The 21197-nt window shown below is 37.3% G+C and overlaps 1 protein-coding gene across 1 annotated transcript in view; it reads right to left on the reverse strand.

Moving 5' to 3' along the window:
- Positions 1 to 21197, reverse strand: part of LOC150079319 (uncharacterized) — a 127758-nt gene that overhangs the window by 18349 nt on the left and 88212 nt on the right. The gene's annotated exons all lie outside the window — the stretch shown is intronic.

Consider the following 21197-nt stretch of genomic DNA (forward strand, 5'->3'; position numbering starts at 1 on the left):
CATTCATATCAGTCGTTATAATTAAGTTTTTAGATGAAAATTTTGAACATATACTGTCAAGGCGATGAAGCAACAGTTCGAATTCCTCAGAAGGTGGGCAATACACCGATGCTAGATAGAAGGAAGTTGATGTTGTAGACATCATCACACAAATTACAGTGTCAGAACAATCTCCTGAAATCATAGTTACAACTAAATCATTATTTAAGATAATAACAGCTGCTCTAGGAGGAGAATCCAATGAATGTATTAATCTGATTGACACAGGAAAACCCATAACCTTATTAATTGCTCCACCAATCTGCCTAGAATAAAATGGTCCTTGCAGGCAGATGATATCAATTTTATGCTTTATTACTGTAGCATTAATTTGCAGGATTTTGATTCCTTCAAAATTAATATTATCTAGCAGAGGATTTGAGTAGGTCGTATTACTCATATTGGGTTACTTTGTTGACCATTTCAACAGCCTTTATATATTCCGGACATTGGCTGTCACGGACTGAATGATAGAAATCTTTATTTTCCTTTTACAATTGACGCATTTTGGATCATAATTTTTGTGTGCGCAGTCTGCATAGATATGTCCGTTGGTACAATGGCCACAAGAAACTGTTTTATGTACAATTTTGAGCCGAAAACACTTGGTGACCACCATGAAACGACGGAACCTGTGGGAAGTGAATCCCAAATAGATGCGGACGTTTTGCAGCAGGTACTTCATCAATTTTGGGACAAAGCCAATAACAAAATTCACGGTCTTGTTACCAGAGCCAGAACTGAAACGGAAAGTAGTGCCCTGATTCACTCCATCCCTGACAAAACCCTGATCTTGAAAATTCTTAATATATAGATCCTCTAAGATGTCTTCCTTAGAGTAATCCTTTGGTACACTGTATATCAGAACCGTGGGGTTTTGTAATCTCGGTTTGTCCATTGATAAACCGGCCTCAGTCGGAGTAGCGGATTTTCAAATCATATTGACATCAGTGGAGTATTGAACAAATTCATCTGACCAAAACATGTTGCTGTTCAAACCAAGGGTATCCTCTTTCCACGATAATGTGTTCAACTAATTCTATGCGCCTACCACAGTCTTCTGCTGTTTGTTTGTTTGTTTAGGGATTTATTAGGCGCATCGGCAACTATGGCATAGTGCGCCACAGTCTTCTGCAAACAATATTCCCGAACGTAATGGAGGTTCCCATTCTTAGTAATTCAGTTCCTGTTTCGACACAGTATGAATTACTTAACATGCCATTCCACTTCTTGCAGACTGTCGTACGTTTCTTCGACTGAATAAACATGGTTTGAATAGCTGCAACATTATCAGCAATGTTAAAAGTCACCCACATTTCTTTCCATTTTTCAAATCGTGATCATCAAGTGTGTGTGTGGGGGGGGGGGGAGTGAGAGAGAGTTCTTCAATGGTTTGGAGTCCGGTACTGCTTGCCATTTTTTTTTTTTTCCATTTACTGAGTAAAGCAGCCCCTAGCCAAAAATATCTGGCAAATCCACATACATATAGACATGGTACAGTATACAATATTCTTATATACATGTGACATTGTATATCATCAATCAATTCAATCATTACATGATAAATCAACTACACTGTGCAATGTTCGCGTAGCTTTGAACTCCAACGACATACAGACATACTTTGCATCTTACTACGATTTGCATTCACTCTTGGATGTTTAAGCAAATAGCCATTCTTTTTCCAAAAAAAAAAAAAAAAAAAAGTTCAAATAGCAATTAATAAGTTTCACGTCAATGGCATGATTTTCATATTTATTTTTGTTTCAGGAGTTATACCAAATAAAATTAAGGCGTTACTTATGAGGAATCCTGTGTATAGAAGTTCTCAGTATGTCTAGATACAAACTACTGAAATTTTTACAATTTTAAAAAGGCAGGAGCACAAATACTTCACATCATTATGAGAAGACATTCCATCAGCTTCAGTGACGACAAAATAAATCAAATAGTGCAGAATTAAACTAAACAATGATAAAGAAATAACTGTTGTATACTCGAAGGAAATGAATGTTTCAAGAATTTCTTGACATGATGATGAGATCAGTTTACTACCGATGTTTAGTTTTACCAATGTAGTTTAGCAAAAGAGGAACAACCACATTCCTTCACCGCTGTACTAAGTACGGGGTACCAAACCATAATGCCATCGTGACTATACGGCTATTTGACCCTGAACTACAGGCCACAATCTGCTTCGGGCGAGACGTGAATTCTTGATACTCCTTTCCAAAGGGTGTAACTTTGAAAACATCTAAGGAGGAGTGGCGTCCGCGATCCATGTGATTCTACCATTTAAACACGCAGCAATTCAATAAGTGGGTCACAGAAACTGGTTGGATTACTGCTCAAACTGGTTAGCGAGAGTTTCCATTTAGAATATTCCCGCTCTTCTCAAGTAGTGAAAATTAATGACAGTTTAAACAGCTGTAGTAACCAAATATATACAAGTTTATTAAAAAAATTAACCAATTTTTGTTTGAATTACAATCACATAACGTTACTAATACATTAATTTGTAAAATTTAAGGAAGTTAAAATGTATGTTAAGCGTCAAAGCGACTTAAGTCTATGAAGCGTCAGTATACCTTGTCTGTAAATGTGTGTATCCTTCGGCCGGTTCATTGCTTGCTGGACAAAAATCTGAATTTCTTAGAGAAAAGACGATGAAACTTTCACCTGAGACCAACTAACTGAGCCAAGTTGTGAAAAAAAATTCACATAACAATTGTTTGCATTATTCACGGGATTCGAACACAGGCTGTCAGGTCGGTGATTATAATATAAGAGAGTTAAGGAAATAAAATACTTTCAGAAATATCTCATCATAAACTGTCGAGGTTTCAATTAAATTTAGTGTAGTCATATATAAACAAATAACTTAAAATATTCACCGAAAAATAAAATTAACATGCATGTCATGAAAATTAATACCACAAATAAAGGATCACACCAGGACTTAACAGGGAGTGTGATAAATCCTCACTCTGTACAACTCTCAACACCGAACTAATAAGGTTACTCGGGAGAATAAGTAGACAATAACTCCTATTCTTCTTCCAGGAAAGATTTTAGCTGAAGTAAGGTTCTTATGAGAGGGTGAAAACCGATTCTCTGCTCCAACATGTCCCAGACATGTTCTATAAAGTCTGAAGGATCCAAAATGCCACTCAATTCGCTAGATATCAGAACTTTCCAGGAACTCACCAACTAGTTGAGCCTTAATGGGAAGTACTTTATCATTCAAAAAAATAGACATGAGGACCAACTATACCCCGAACAGCTCCACATAAGGCTGAACGATTTCATCTCGGTATCGTCGAGCAGTCCAGGTTTTGCCCTCAAAGACATGGAAGACGGAACCTTGACTACTCGACTATCGAGATGCTATTAATGGTGACGCTTCCTCACCGTTATTTCCCCCAGCACCAAAAAACTGAGCAGAATTTAATTTTTTTTCTATTAGAATAGAATCAAATTATGCTCACTCACCGTTAATCATGGAGAGCGCGCGCGCACACCATGCAATGTGGTGTTTTTGGTTTTTAGGAGCATTAGCAACTAAGGCCATATTGCTCTGGGATATGCTCCTTCCCACCTTCCATATTGCTCCTTCCCACCTGGCTACGGAGGTGCGCAATGTGGTTGTGAGGCTGTGTACTCCATGGATAATGGGCTTGTTGTGAGACAGGGTTAGAAGAACGCAATTTGCAAGTTCCCTAATGTACAATACTCCTTTTTTTAAGCCTTCAAGACACTACATCTTGAAATAAAAAAATCTGCAAATGATTCTGATCTGCGGTTCCAAAGAGAGTTGACATGCAAAGATTTTCTGTTGCGTGTGTGTAAAAGAAAACCTATCAGATACATTCTCTTGCCTATAATATGTAAAAGTGAAAAATACCATTTAGATTCATTTCTAGAAGAGGTGTTAAATTTGCACACTGCAGGACTTTCATGCGAATTATGTACGTTTTCCGAAAAAGCACGTGAAAGTACAGTATATGGTATAAGTTAATGTAGTTTACAAAGACTTTTGTTTCAAAAAGTTGTTTCTTAACTTTTGCATGTGGGTGCATATTTATCTGTGTTAGCGATGCAGTTCGATTATATGGATCATTTATCAATCTTAAAAGGATAAAATAAATTAAAAGTGCATTCCTATGAAATATAAATGCTTTACAAAACAAAAAAAGCTCGCAATTAGAAAGGGCATAAAAATCCTTTCCATAAGGATAATGATCTGTGAAATTAGAGTTAATATAAATTAAAGCGACAAGTTTTCAAAACGCTTAATAAATACTTTGTGAATAGTGAATTTGGTAGATTCACTATGGCAAGGTATTATTAGCTAGTTTGGAGAGATTAGCCGCCATAACCAGGATATTTTCAACAGGTATCAGGGATGAGGGCAGCAAAAACCGCTGTGGATTTTGTAAGAGCGCTAAGGCCCCACATATCCACTCTATTAGGGATGTCAACTGCCCAGTCTATAAGAAAGTAAAGAGCCAGTACCAGCAAAGAATCAATTATGGATAGGCGCCCTTCTACAACAATATACCAGGAAATAAAGTTTCTACAAATAAATGCACCGAGGGCAAGAGTGGTCGCTGACCAGATAAAGGTGAAAGCCCAGAAGGAGGGGCCTGATGTGATTCTGCTGCAGGAGCCCTATGTCTACGTGGGAAGCGTGGCAGGTTATCCCATGTCCTATAAGACCGTCCAGGATACCAACAACCACCCATGGGCTGCCATAGCTATAAGAAATCCAGAGACAGCAGCGGTCCGTACTGCCCCGTATTGCACTTATTAGTGCATGCGCACAGATCTTGACACCACTCGGAACTCTTTACCTTCTGTCACTCTATACCCATCCAGGCGAAGACACTGCAACTGCACTGGCAATAATACAAGCTTCCCTCAGTCTACTCCCAGATGGAACAATCTTGATTGGGATGGATGCGAACTGCCGCATATAAATGGAAGCCTACCTGTCCGACAGAAAAATTCTGACAACCACCAAAATCCAGAGAGTCACCAGAAGGGTTATCCGTACCTGTCCGACAGAAAAATTCTGACAACCACCAAAATCCAGAGAGTCACCAGAAGGGTTATCCGTACCTGTCCGACAGAAAAGTCCTGATGACCACCAAAATCCGGAGAGTCACCAGAAAGGTTATCCGGAGCTGTACACAGAGCTCGGTTTTCCTGGGAATGGACTTCGGTGGGGTACACCCCTCGCTTTTTGATGATCTGGTGCTTATCGTCCAGTCCAACACGAGAGCTTTATTAGAAGAGAAAGCCAACCACGCACTGACTAAATTGCAGAACTGGGCCTTTGTCCATCGTCTCACCATCTCCGGCGAAAAAACAAAATCTATTCTGCTCAAGGGAAAGCTGCAGCTCCAAAGACCACCTGTTATGAAAATTAGCAGCACCTCCATCTGCCTATATGAAGAGGTCTGATTATGTCAAGTGCATGCAGGACAATATCCGCCTTGACCCTGCAGGTTTTGCTAGAAAAACTGCCCATCCATTATGCAGTATAGATATTTCAAATGCTATTTAAAGAAAAATAAAGAGGTAACATTAGATGACGTTTTCCTGAGTAATAGACGATTTAACAACGTCTATTACGCAGGAAAAAAGAGTGAGAACCATATTTGTGTCAAAACGGCAGAGAGAGAGAGAGATTGGACCTGCAGAAGTAGGTGGTGTGACTCGTGAGTATCTACTGACAGTTAGGGAGATTGCTAAGAAGGATTTTCTTTAGTTCTCCCCGAGCCTTCATGCTACCTTTCTCTTAACGGGCAATGATAGCTTTAACGGTAAACTCCATAAACTCGGCCTTTCACCTGCAACCCTATGTCTTTGAGGATCTGATGGGACAGTAGACCATATTATATATGACTACCCACGATTTACGACTTGAACTGAACCTAATTGTTACCAACTTTACCAGAGATAATAAACAAGAATTGATACTAAAAAAGGATGTATTTGTCACCTTCAATCTATTCGCTGTTCGAGCCTTCAAAAGAAGAGGGGAACTTCGAGCCTTTAATCCTGTAAAGTAAGTTCTAGTAAGTACCTTCTCTATGATTATTGTTCAACTTATATAATTTTATGGAGTATATTAATTAAATATCAGCTAAGGATTCTTCTTTGTCCTCTGCTCCTTCATCGAACTTTACATTTGTAGTGACGAGATTGCCCCGCCCATTTGTACCACCTGACCAGTATTCCTCTTCTCCCATTGGCTACCCCACTATGCGGCATTCTCAAGGTAGAATAAATAACACTATGTACTGTAATTATTTGCCTGCGTTTACATCGGTTACTTAGGAAAAAGCGTTTTTCTTCGGCTTTCATAACGCATGAGGAATATTGTTGCATTCAAAAGAGCAGGACTAAAATATTTACAAAGTATACAAATATTTAAAATATTTACAAAGTACTTAACTATTTATAAATATATAAACTATATCGGGTCCCTTCATCAGATGATGCCGTGCGTGGTCAAGTATTACAGAGTGAAGCACGTGCACGAGGGCGCCTCCGTAGCCAGGTGGGAAGGAGCAGCAGTGCGTAGCACACGCTTCTTGATTAGACCGGGGTTCGAGCCCGTGACCACCAAATACGGAGGATGCGGAAAGGTCAGGGAATGACCACCGCATATCCCGGAGCAATATGGCCTTAGTTGCTAATGCTCCTAAAAACCAAAAAACAACAACAACGTGCACGAGGTTGGTGAACGTTATGGAGGCAGTTGTCTTTCAATGGAAGACAACAATGTAATTACTGTATTTACCTGCGCATTTGTAGTGATGTAATTACACCGCCCTCTTTTCCCATTGGCTCGAATAAATATTACTAGTAGGAAAACTTTTTTAATGTTATGTCTGTTTGTTATTTGGTTTTTAGGAGCATTAGCAACTAAAGCCATATTGCTCCGGAATATGCGGTGGTCATTCCCTTGATCTTTCCACATCCTCCGTATTTGGTGGTGACGGGCTCGAACCCCGGTCTAATCAAGAAGAGTGTGCTATGCACTGCTGCTCCTTCCCATCTGGCTACGGAGGCGCCAACTTTTTTAACATATAGAGAAATAATAAATTATGTACGTAATCCGGCAGGCATTTAAAACGTCTGTAGATCGCGCATCATGATTATTGTAATAATTTTTTTTAAACAATCGTTTATTCATTAGACTGTATTTGCAGCTGTAGAAAGCATTGTTCTACGATAACTAAAATAAGATAAAATAAGATGACGGAACATTATGACATGTTATGTCATATAATAGACTATATTACAACTTTGGCTGCAGACATATGGTACGTTATCCCATTTTTATTTTGACGCAAAAATTCAATGAACCTCACTAAAGACGTTTTCAACGTCAAAAAGCAATGAGTTCAAGCAGAGAAAGAGATCAAATGAAATACAGTAGGCGGGTACAGGAGTTGTCCTTAGCAATGTGCAACAGATAGTCATCATAGGATGGCGTATTAGCAATCAATCTATTTGCCATTACAGCAAAACTGCAACATTCCAAGTCAACAGCGAACGACGTAATCAGCAAATGTCATGGTGTTATTACATCTTTTGAACATTCGAACAAAACACAGAAATTGACCGAAAGAAACAAGAGGGCACTTAGAAAAGTGGTACATAGATCCAGTCAGCGCACACCAAATGCTATCAATCAAAAAGACTAAATGAACTGATATTAGCACAAAGACGATACACTGGCAATTGTCGAACATCGGATTTTGCAGAAAGCCGCAGCATACAAACCAAACACAACGGCACACAATGCGCACAGCATCTACTTGCCTGGTGCACAACTCACAGTTATTAGTCCTTGGAACGTTGGACATTTGTCTTATCGAGTGACGAAGCACGAAACACGGTTTTCCAATCTGACAGCTGTGATTAGGTCTGACGGATGCCCGGGGAATGTTATTTAAAGTGTTGTCCCAGCTATGAAGTTTAAACGAGGTTGCGGTCACTAACTGGAGTAGTTTCTCATAGTTTTGGCTTAGACCACTGATCACTGTTTCTTGAATAATGGACGCCATACGGTACATTGATATTCTGGATAATTCCGTTCTTCTAACGCTGTGGTATCAGTACGGGAAGGGCCCTTTTCTGTTTCGGCATGACAATGACCCATTTTATATTGCGCAGCCTATAATGATTAGGTTTCAAGACATGAACGTGCGAAAGCTTCATTGGTTTGGGAGCGCCGAACGTTGGCGTTGGGCAAAGCCAACCGCCCACAATCAGTAGCTGAATTGGATGCTGTTTCGAAAGATAGAAATACCAAAATACTATGTACCAGTCATCAAAAACTAGTTCGGAGTCTGGTGACGCGGATAGTGTGTAATTAAGGCTAAAGGGGGACCGGACACGCTATTAAACATATATACTATCAATCAATGGTTCTTTGAAACATGCAGGTATCGGGTTACTTTTGTCAATACAGTGTGTGTGTGTGTGCGCGCGCGCGCGCGCACGTACACACACACACACACACACACACACACACACACACACACACACACACAGTGAGTCTGAAAAGTAGAGAGACAAAAGTTCTAACAAAAAAGCAAATGTTCAGAAACACAACTTACTAAGAAAATCATTCAAAATAGTTCCCACCTATCACCCCTCTTAATCGCTGTAAGTATTCTTGAAATTCCGCCAACGTTATCAATTTGAATTAGTCGTTTTACGTTCTTTCCGATGTTTTTAGATCGTCTTAAATCGTTTCTTTTTCATCTTTATTTTTAATTTAGGAAAGAGAAAGAAATCAGCCCGAGTCAAATCTGATGAATAGGAGGAGGGGGCGGTTGATTTCAGTAACTCCTTCCTTTTAGCGAAAAAAATCTTCAACTAATTAACGCAAAATGTGCAGGTACATTGTCGTGCAATAAAAACCAATTCTTGCTTTACTGAAAGTCTGATCTGACTCATCGAATTCTTTGTAACAATCATTCCATCATCATCTTAACTGGTTGAAGATTTCTTTCGCAAAAAGGGGGATTTTTGAAGTCATCCCCGAATTCATTGGATTAGACTCCCGCTGACATTTTTTTTTTTTTTCTCTTTCCAAAGTTAAAAATGAAGATGAACACGAATAAATCAGCACGTGATGCAAGACGAAACAGGTTACATTTATTTCAAACAAACAAAAAAAAAAAAAAAAAAAAAAGGAAGTAATGATGCTAATGAGGCTCCGAAAGTAGCTACTATATTGATGGGCCAACGTATCGGAAATATTACGTCACTAGTAATTACGTCCAATGGTGGCTTCCTTAACAGGGTGAATAACTGAAGCCTGTCGGTTCCTTCTTTAATCACCTTATCACTCAGTTTTATTATATCAATTGGGTATATCGTGTGCTTTATTCGTGTGAGTCTGTATGCACATTCACACACACATAATTATTTATTCTCTGTAGTTTATAAACCATTGATAAAGCTCCCCAAGAAAGCTGCTCTAAAGATTTCATTGATTTTACGAAGTTAGAGTTTCAGAGAAGAGTTTTTCTTTTTTTTTACAAATTTATTGTACTGTAACTTTATTTTATTGCTTATTATATTTATTTTCTTGTGTGTTTTACCCAGCATGCAGGTTGTTATAAGATTAAATCGTTCAATGGCTGCAATAGTGGCATAACTCAAAAATCGTAATTCTGTGATAATCGAAGAGAAAAATTTGGCTTTTAAAATTAGTTGTTTAGAAACAAATAAATCATGTGTTGTCGAAATATATTGTGATTCTTCTCATCATACCAAGTAGTATTCAAAATTAGGCTGGCTTGATCAACGTTCTCTTATGGGTTACCATAATTTCGAAAATTTAATGCCTCCTTTTTGAGTTGTGCCACTATTGCACCAACAGATACTCAAAATTTGTGACTCGAGTCTCCTAAAGATCGAAGGTAATTAGGATATAAAGAACAACAACAAAAAAAAAACCCGTTAAACATGAACTTTATTTATAATCAAACTCAGAAACATGTATGAACTACATTTTAATCACTTATCAAAATTATGAGAACATAATTTTCATAAGGCATAAAAAAGAACAAGGAGTACGTAATTATTGGTGTACAAACAAGCAAAATGGAAGAATTTAGTCATTCTTAGAAAAATTTAATCCTTCCTTAAATTAATTTTTAGACTGTTATAAAAGCCAGCATGACATTTGGGAACTATGTTATTGTTCAATGAACATTGGAGGTCGCTGTGTTTCTTTTTCGAAATCCGAATGGAACTCTTGTAGGTTTTTTTTTTTTTTTTTTTTTTTTTTTCAATTTATAATCGTCCTGTTTGTATAATGAAAGTCTAAATGCTGCTTTTCTACTTTAAAGATAGCAATGTCATTGAAGTTTAACTTCACTTCGTCGGTATTTTCATTAAATTTCACAGAAGTGCGTCGGGCCAAATCTTTCAGGTTGTAAAAATTGCCACGACTCATCTCTGTCACCTTTAAAGGGTTTCCTGTCTTTTTGACAGTTCTAGCTAATATAACATATTGTGATGGGACGAATACAGGACCAGACTTTAGCGATCTTTTTAATATTTTTCTTTATTAATTAATGTGCATAGTCACCCTCGTTTTGCGTACGACCTACAACAAGAAATTTGTGTGTAATGGTTTTGATTCGAAAGTTCGCCACAGCATACAAATAGACTGTTATAATAAATTTGTTCTTCTGTTGTCTAGTTGTCTGAATAAAAGGTAATTTCAAGATCGTTGAATTGGCAAGGAGCTGCTTTCTCTTCTAAATATTTTAGTAGGCAAAATCCTATTTCAGTGGGATCTTTTTCCACCTTCACGCCATATGTAGCAAATTTACAACCCCTTTTTTTTTTTTTTTCAAGCATCAATTTGCCACGGCTTGAAGTTTTACCTTCCATAACAGAACAGTCACTGATAAACTAAGACAAGATAAAAAAAAAAAAAAAAAACGCTAAGTGGCACAAAACAACGTAAACTATTTTGAATACAATAGTGGCTCAACTAAAATAATGCAAACTGATATTATAAGCAAGAAGGTTCTACACTGGTGTTCAAAGAAAGTGCATCACCTCTTAAAATTGCAATTGCGTCCGAATAACGTAAGTATATGGCAATATTTCTTACAGATTGCATCAGATAAGATTGACACGCGTAGGTGATGACGTAATATTGCATCAGCTGTTACTTTCAGCTATATATTATCACGCTCTGCAAGAGTTGCAGTCATTCCTTGCTTGGGTCAGGATGGCGAGCTACGTGCAGTTGACGCCACGAAGAAGAGTGCTATTGTTGCTTTATGTGACGAAGGATGTTCTTCCCGTCATATTGCTTATAGAGTGCCTTGTAATCAGTCGACAGTGAGTAGATTTCTTCCAAACTCAAGAATACTGGTTCTGCTGAGAGGAAAAAAGGAAACGGACCCAAACGAGTCTCTACGCTAAAACACGACCGCGTTTTGAAGCGCGTATGCCTTAAAAACTGTAAAGCTTTTTCATCTGAGCTGAAAAGAGAATGGGAAGAACATACAGGAATGGTAGCAAGTGCAGTAACAGTCAGAAGACGCCTCTTCAAAAATGGACTTGTAGCCCGTCGTCCTAAGAAGAAGCCCCTCCTCACACAAAAAATGAAAAAGGCCCGATTAATTTGGTGTAAGGAGCATGTCAAATAGGATCCCCGAGCAGTGGAAATAAGTTATTTTCTCGGATGAGAATAAATTCAACCTGCATGGCTCTGATGGGAGACAAACGATTCGCAGTAGACGTGGTGAAGAGTACCATCCACACTGTATAGGTGTCTACAGTGAAATTCCCTACCAGCAAAATGATATGGGGGTGCATTTCGTATCACCTGCAGTTTACAAAAGGTTCCGTAAATGCCAATGGATACCTGGCTATATTGGAAGGGAAATTGCTGCCAACCATTAGAGACCATTTCAACCTGCCAAGTAATTGCATCTTTCAGGACGACTCTGCTCCTTGTCATCGGGCGAAAAGTGTAAGTAGGCACTTCTGCAGTTACTTTAGCTTCGTTTCTGCATTACAGGTTCGACAGTAATGTGTTTACATTTGTTACAGGTGAAAAAATGGTTGGAAGAACGGTCCATTACAACTGTTAGCTGACCAGAAAACAGCCCGGACCTGAATCCTATAGAGAACTGTTGGAATCATGTGGATTCTGCAGTTGCCAGAAAGAAACCAAAGACCCTTCGTGAACTTCATAATTCGTGTTTGGAACCACGAATTATCAGTTGATTATCTTCAGAAATTGATCTTGTCAATGCCTCGACAGTGTGCTGCTGTCACCAGGACTACAGGCCGTTTAACTAAATATTAGTTTGCACCTGGTGAAGTTTTCATTTTGTTTTCCATTTAAAATTATAAACTGAAGCAAACTGAGGGCTTCTGATAACATTTCAGCCATAATTGTCATGTTTACCAAAACTGTTGTATAAAGGATGCAAATGCTCATTTTGGAATATTTTAAGAGCACCTGTCAAATATTACTTAGCTTTGCCTTAACTATTAATAAATATATTTTTGTTTATATTTCTATTTGTAATACTAGTCATTAATGTAACATATAACCGATGATAATGTAACATATCATCGGTTAGAAATGTGAAATTCCTAGGTGATGCACTTTCTTTGAACACCAGTGTATTACACTGCAATACTCAAAAAGGGTCATAGTTGTACACAGACCGTGCCCCATTCAGTCTCGGGGGAGCTCACTGAAGAAGTGCCACTGTTGACGCTTTTCGATGCAGTAAAAACTAAAATGGCATAACGACACTTGTGCCAATTATCGAGGAAATATTGAACTCACTTTGTACTGTTAATGCTTAAATTTAGAGTCCATTAGCAACTTCATTATTTGTATTAACTTAAAAATTTAGAATTTTTAGTTGTGCCACTATTGTAGCCAGTGAGCGAAATGCCTTTTTATTAATACAGCCTTAGTTTCAACTTTACACGATTTGAAGCGAAACCTAATGTAAAATTAATTCAATCGGTTGCAAACAATATCCATATATCGGAATCTTAGAAGATTAAGTATTGCCAAATTCTTTTGCTCCATTAGTTTAATACTTCACAAATTCTTTGATCCTTCGCATCGTAGTTATCGCTTCACAGCACTATCTGAAAAGTTTACACGACGGTTACATCTAGTGTTCAGTCGCTTTTTTGCAGGACCGAATTTATCTATTCCTGAGATGGGTTTATTTTCTGTATACTGCGTCTATGTCCGTTTCTTAAAGATCCTATAAGATGTTAAACTATATTTTTGGCTGGGTACAGAATTAACATATTACTAGGCGTTGAAGTGGGATTTCTTTCGCTGCTGCTGCTGCCCACTTTTGCAGATAAATAGGCGTAAGGAATTTTGAAAAAAAGGATATTCTTGAATTATTCAGTACCACAGAAAGTTTTTGTGAATTCTCTGTGTTATGAGATGGCGTGGCGTAGGATGCATTTTACATTATCATTGGTCCGCCCGTTCTAAATCTGTTTATCTACGTAGCTGTATCTTTCCATAAAGCAAGCAATTTTTTCCCTTTATCTTTGGCAAAGTACAAATGAAATTGTGGGCAGAACTTTCTGCAGGATGATTATTCATCGGTGTTCGCCGTCTTTCCCCCCTCTTCATATGTGTGTTTTTAATTCAAGTCCTCTTGAAGGATGCATGGCATCACTACTGGGAAACAACGGGGACACTGATGTTTGAAGACAAAAATACTTCCCACAAAACATTCCCACAACTATGACACCGCATCTAATACTCAGCACTGTCTCTGAGCCACGAATGATAAGCGCACTGACTCATTTTGTTTTTGCCACATGAGGTTTCTCATTGGCAAAGTGCAAAAGAAAACATGATTCGTCAGACCACTACATCTTTCTACAGTTGTTAATAGTTCATTCTCAACGTCCTTGCCAAGCAGATCGCAAATGTCAGTGATGGATAATTACCTAAGGGCATCTGCTGTTATATTCCAATAAATGGAGAATATACCATATTGTCCCAGAAATGTGTCTGGATTTTACGGCATTTCATTCAGAAGGGAGAAATGTCGCATTTTAGTTAGTATCACTAGCCTACTGTGATATTTATTAAAACTTCCACCCATCTTCCATTTTTTACCATATAGCTTGTGATGGTTGATTGTTCTGCTTCCAACTTGGCAGTCCGTATATGCCTTCACAACAACAATAAAACTTAACGAAACAGGCCTACGCGCTCTGGATTCATTAAGAGTTTATTACAGTTATACACAGAGCGTACAAATAAAGAAGAAATTTGTACGCTCTTTATTTGTACGCTCTGTGTATAACTGTAATAAACTCTTAACAATAAAACTGGAATAGTCCGCGAGACCTCATATCATCACGGAAGGGAAGTGAGAAACTGTTTCCTGATGAATGGATAGTCAGTTATTTGCATTTTTATGACGCATCACTGACAATCCCTAAAGCAAAAATCGTAAAGTTAAATGGTATTAATGAAGATGTCATCATAAGGTTTAATACAGTCTTATCCAGAATGTGATTATCATGTCTGATAGAGCATTACGACGGTTCAGTTTATTATTATTATTAGCTATATGGTACAAGGAAGCCCGAGGCTTATGCTGCACCAGCTAAAAAAAAAAAAAAAAAAAAATTCCCGAGTTACCCCGAGAGAAAGAGAAAAGTAGAAGGAAATCACCAAGAAAGAGAAGAATGATGATATCCAGCTCAGGACCCTGGGTGTGCCAAGATGTGAGCCCCTGATTCAACAAACTGCCTTCAGTATCACAACTCCAGACCTCGGTGTGAATAAAAACCTATACTGGTTTCACTTAATCCCGCACTCCATTACTATGAAGAAATGAGGCGAGCCTGAAGACTGATTTACAATAATTGAAATATATATAGGCGGAACGAGTTATCGGAAAGTTTGAAAATTCGTGAATTGGACTGGTTCACAACACAGCACACATGTCAAAATACTTATGCCATCTACCGTCAGACGCCGGAACTAACGAATAAAATCAAGGACAGCAAAACTAATGCAGCGTAAGTGCAAAGAACGCCGGCATGCTACGATGAGGAACGTAAAGCATTGCAGACCATACACGAGTGTCTTGACCCCGATGGAGAACATTTGCAAGACGTTATCTTCTGTAAAGATTTATTTTCATTTTTTTAAACAAGTTCCTAATTTTTGTCTTTCCTAAGTTCAACAAATGGTTTAAAAAAAAAAGTGCAGTTTTGTTTCAATTGATTTTTAATTCCACACTTCCGTTAAACCACAATTTTTCCTATTCGATTTTTTTTTTTTTTTTTTTTTATTATTAAAGGTATGAGCATGTATTCGAAACTTTTCGAATTGCATTAAAGTTATCACATGCCATCATTCGGCTCAGTCTTATTAACATCTAATATTTATGGGAGCTAAGAGATCAGATTAAAGAGAGACTCTGAAGCAACTAATATTATGCTAACACATTCCTGACCCCCCTTTATTTTCTGCATAGAGAAGAGTGCATAGGGAAATTATACAATAAAGATTTTTCCTGTATTTAAAAAAAAAAATACTTCTGTCGAGAAAATAGGTATTTGGGTCAGCGGTAATCACTTAACCAAACTATACTGTAGACTTCGCTTTCTTTTCCGGAGGGCCTCTTTAAACTTTTATTAGGTTAATTACAGATATGTCCATGGCTAAAAAGAATACCTCTGAGTTTTACAATCCAGGAAGGTGATAGTAAATTAACTACAGCCAGTTTAAAAGTTGGCTTTGCATGAGACAGCGAGCCCCTTATCACACAGCTGAACTTCTAGTCATGCATGGAATCCTGTCTGTTAAAGTAGCTATGTGCAACCATTTTTACTGGCGACACCTAATTCAACAGATCCATTCGCAGCGACCCTCTTTCTCGGAACTCATTTTCGTACTGTGTGTGGGCGGGGGTAATATTACGACTTACTGCATATGCACTACAGGCGTTTTGTCCATTTTCAATTTCAGTGGGCTCTGCTTACTCAGGTTTGCTATACCACCCAAGATACTGCGCGTGTAGCAGTGGTATCGTCATCGTCCTCCCCATACCGGGTGGAAAAGGCCCGGGTTCGAATCCTGTCGACAACGTTAGGAACTTTATTCATTCTGTGGCTGAGTTAGTCGGTCTCACGCGTAGATTGCAAGGTTTTTTTCTCCAGAAAAACTGGGGATTTTCTTCCAGCAAAGCAGGCAAGTCGACCAGACAACACACGCAATTTACAGACACAATACACATGGGTAGTTTAATTAATTTTCTAGGTTACCCTAACTACACCTAATTACCCTAATTACACCTAATTACCCTCTTGCCACCCAAGAGACGGTGTTGTAATACTGCACCAAAAATAAACACTTCTCGTAGAAGTATTACACCAATTATTGCTAATTCAGCCATTTATATTAATTCCCTCTGACTGCTGTTTCGATGGTTACAGCCATCTAATCAATGTAGACAGGAACCTCGTCAGTGAAGAAACGTATACTACTAAACAATTATTATGCTTCTCTAGAAAGATGTATTTATTTTCAGTGCAACACGAGGACAAATCGTGGTGACAGAAGTGCAGTCTGAGAGACCAAAGTAATACGTGTACTGTTTACATAAATACGGAACTGTATAGATTTATTCCTTTAAATATACAAAAAAAAGTAATCAACTACATTACACACTAAAGTAAAAAAAATTAATAATCGCACGTCAGTATGAACTCTGCACTAAACTTTCTTTAGCATTCTCTCGAAAATGTTTTGTGACCCCTTAAGGAGGTCGCGACCCACAAGCTGCGCACTATTGCAAAAAGGCACAGTTCTGTGCAATCAGAATAAAAGTAGGACTTTTTTACTTCTTTTTCTGAATTAAGCGTCGAGGCAGATGATGCCAAGAAACATCAGTATACCACCTGTAAACTGCGTGGATGGTCGGTTTGTTGGATGAAAAACAAGTTTCCTGGAGAGAAAAATGGTGCACCTCTCGCTCCACAAATCTCCCAGATGAAGAAAAGGAACAAAAAAAAAAAAAATAAATATAATAATAATAATAATTAAATAAAAAGAATCCTACAAACCTTTACACATAACGTGGAAGGACGATCGTAGTCAACGATAATTGTTTATTAAACTGATTTAGTATTAGCTATATAATGCGAGGAAGACATAGGCTTTTGGTGCACCGGCCAAAAAAAAAGTAGATAAATATAAATTATGCGTTTTGCTCCTCACGTAGGTAACTTTCAAGTTGACCTCTGAATTTCTTCAAATTGTCAGTGTGTCAACTATCTGCGGAGACAATTTGTTCCAGTACTCAACAACTCGCTGTCTAAAAGAAAACTTCCTATAGTATGGACCTCTTCGTCTGTAATTTAAATTTCTGGAACAGTGAAAATTCCACCTTCATTCATTTTACTAACTCCTCTAAGAGCCTTATAAATTCCAAATCAGGTTTCCTCTAAAGGTACCTGGTTGAGCACATAATCGAAGTCTCCTCGCACGGTCACCCTTTTGTCGATCTCACCATGCGAGCTGTCAGTCTTTAGACTAGGGCTTGCATAAAACCGAGAAATTTCAAAACCGAGTTTAATCGAAGTTTACTCATAAAACCGGTTTTAAAACCGATTTTCTCAGACTTAGGGAAAATAATTAAAAGCTTATAACACAGGTATTTATTTTATCTTGAGTAGATTGTACAAATCGTAATCAAATCTTTTAAACAAAATCTATCACCTCTTATAGTAAAAAAAAATAAAAAAATTAAAATGCTCCAAAAAAGTAACCAGCTTGAGATTATACAAAATTACAAATTGTATTCAAATCCTTTGAATAAAAACTATCTTCTCGTATAGTAAACAAAAAAATAATAAGCCCTATAATAATAAATAAATAAAAATAATGTGAAAAAAAACAGCTTAAAGTATTTGTAAAATACTTTACAAATAGTAAAGTATTTAAAAATAAATACTTTACTATTTATTGCTCAGCTTTTTTCTGAAAATGATCCTTAAAAAAACAGTATATTAATCATTTTTCCTGATAGACTTGACCTTATTTTTGTGTTAAAGAGACCAGTGATCGAAAACACTCTCTCAGATTGGACACTTGTTGGTTTAATGGTTAGCTGTGCTCTATAAACTTACCCCAGCTTTTCACTTCTACTGCTAGTTGCCTCCAAAATTTTAAATTCTTTGCTGATTTCCAATTCACTGGGATATTTTGATGGCTCTTCAGTTACTCTTTATTACACTATCATACTCTCGCATGAGTGTATCTCCAACATCGGAACTAGACGAGTCTTTGTTTTCTTCTAAAAGAACAGTTCGTTTATTTTCAGTTTCTTCATTCAACGCTAAGATCCCTTCGGAATGTTTTGCAAATAATCTCTGATAAATCAATCTCTTCAGCATGCTTTTTCAAAACTTGTTTACTTGGAAAATCAAAAGTTCTTGAACCTGAATCTTCTTTCCTAAACTTTTTGGGGTTGTGTAGATAGCTCAGCAAAGCCACAGTTGGGCAATTTCGTCTTGCATTGTAACGCTGCAAAAGGCTTTGGTGAAACTTTAAAGCAAATGGGTTTTCTGCTGTATCAAGCTTAGCAAGCAGAAATTCTATTGAAGACTCTACTTTAAGTAAGTCTGTATCTTCTGAGGTTATAGCCTTCAGAATCATTTCAACTGGTCGCAAAGTTTCACTTAGCAATTCAAGTGTTTTCCAGTCATCGTCAGACACAGCTTCAGTTGACAGTACTGCACATAGAGCATTTGGAATGCAATTTTTCAATTTAAAAAATCTCTCAATCATATAGAATGTGCTATCCCATCTAGTCTTGCAATCTAATATAAGTTTATATTCTTTCCTATTAAATTTTGCTTTAACAAAATTTTGTAATACAGTATGTCATTTTTGGTAGGCGATTTTCGAAAAAGCTTGCAAATTTTTCTGACTTTGTTAATAGTTTGTGCAATATTGGCCATTGGATTGAAGAAATAAATGAGCTAATCGGTAAAGTCGGTTTGATAAAGCATGCCTTGCTGTCTTTCTTCAACTTCTTCATCATCACTACTTTCTTCATTATTTTCATTTTCTTCATTGTCTTTGGGAGACTCAGAGACTGTGGCACCATAATTGATTGCTTTTTCATAAAGTACATCTATAACTGACACATGTATGCAATGGGCTTTACATTGTTGATGATTAGGCGTAATTTACTTGCCAAACTTAATCATCATTGCTGCTCCATCGGTGGTGCAGGCAACAATATCCTTATCCAAATTCAAACCAAATTCCTTCAAGTGTCCATTCACAATTTGCTCAGTTCTTCTGCTATCAAGTGAACCATTAATCTCAATAAGACCTAACGACCAATGATTGTCTGTTGAATGCACATTTATATTCATATACCTTTTATTTTGTATAGACGTATATTCGTCTAGAGTCAATGAATACCGTGCACCCAAAACCAATGAATTTTTGAAATGCTGAATGAGTTCTTCTTTCTTAGTTTTATAATAATTCAGAACCATATTTTTAATTCCATTCACAGAGGCTGGTGGTAATTTATCGTATTTATTTCTCTGAGGGTGAAGGCTTGATTGTATAAACTCACGCTTGGCAATTGAATTAAAAGAAAATCCATCTAAAGCAGCTAATTTTGAAATATCTTCTTCCATAGATTTTTTAACGATAAAGTTTTTTTTAATGTTCTTACCATTTTTACGGGAGGTTCACTGTTATCTTGTTTAATGTCAATCGGATGCATTTTCTTTAAATGCAACATCAAAGATGATGTAGATCCTCCAGACGACTTCATTATCTTCTGACATTTCGAGCATTGTGCTTCATCTTTGCTTTTTCGAGCAAAATAATTCCATACATTTGATTTCATCTTAGACATATTAAGAGTAATAAATATTAATTAGTAGGAATTTATATCACTGACAATTTTAAATAAAAATATTGAAGTAACAAAAGGCACAATACTATGAGTCACTCCCGCAAGCACTGAATGAAGGTCTAAACGAGGCAAGTTTCAAAATTTTCACGAGAGAAATTTTTTATTTATTTACTTGCAATTTTTTTCCCCCAATTAAATCTATTGTATTTTCAAAATTACATAAAATCTAAATTTGGTGAAGCTGCTTTTTGGAGAACATTTGATCGCAAATTTAATAGGAATAAAGAAGCAAAAAACTTTCTACGATTAAATTTGATGCAATATTCAGCGAATCTGTTTCTAGTGGGTAACCATCAATAAGGCGCATTCCATAACTTGCCTGGCGAACAAGATAGATGGAACGGAGAAATGTTGAGCATTTTCTTTTACGCTATCGCTCCGACTCAGTCGTAAATGAATACACCTGCATCGTGCCATGATACAGGTGGGAAGATAAAAGGTACCGCTCCTAGATTTGGGCCATTTGCCCATGAGATTCGTACTTAAACATAAAATAAAATAAAAAACATGATTAAAACATAAAGCAGTTGAACGATCCAGACAAACGAACAAACAAAATAAAATGTGCGCAACAAAAAACTATATTCGAGGGCTAACTAAAAAAATATTCGAATCCGGTTTTAGAAACTCGGTTTCGGTTTTAACAACTCAATATGAAAACCGGGTTTAACCGGTTTATAAAACCGGTTTGCAAGCCCTACTTTAGACCCTTTCAAGAAACACAGTGTCTTTTTTTTCATATGAAGTCTCCATACTTGGACACAGTATTTCATATGCGATCTTAAAATTGTCTTATACAGTGGGATTCTGACCTCCCTATCTCTACAGGATATTGTATGGTAAATCAGCAATATGACACCATGGACTCTACTGGCCGCCTGTTTACACTGGTTAAAAAACTTCATATCTACATGTATTGTAACTCTCAGATCCCTTTCTTCCTCTACTGTTTTTAATTCAATTTCACCAAGTGTATAAAAGTTATTTTGAGGTTGCTGTTCCCCAAGTGCATTTTGCAGCATTAAAACATAGTCGCCACTTTTCTGACCATTCTTGAAGCCTGTTCAGGTCATCCTGAAAGAGCCCTGCTTGGCATTGATCATTAATGACTCTCCCAATCTTTAAAGCGTCTGA

The sequence above is a fragment of the Mastigoproctus giganteus genome, chromosome 10, assembly GCF_048544385.1.
Source record: "Mastigoproctus giganteus isolate SK-2022 chromosome 10, ASM4854438v1, whole genome shotgun sequence".
Classification (NCBI taxonomy): Eukaryota; Metazoa; Arthropoda; class Arachnida; order Uropygi; family Thelyphonidae; genus Mastigoproctus; species Mastigoproctus giganteus.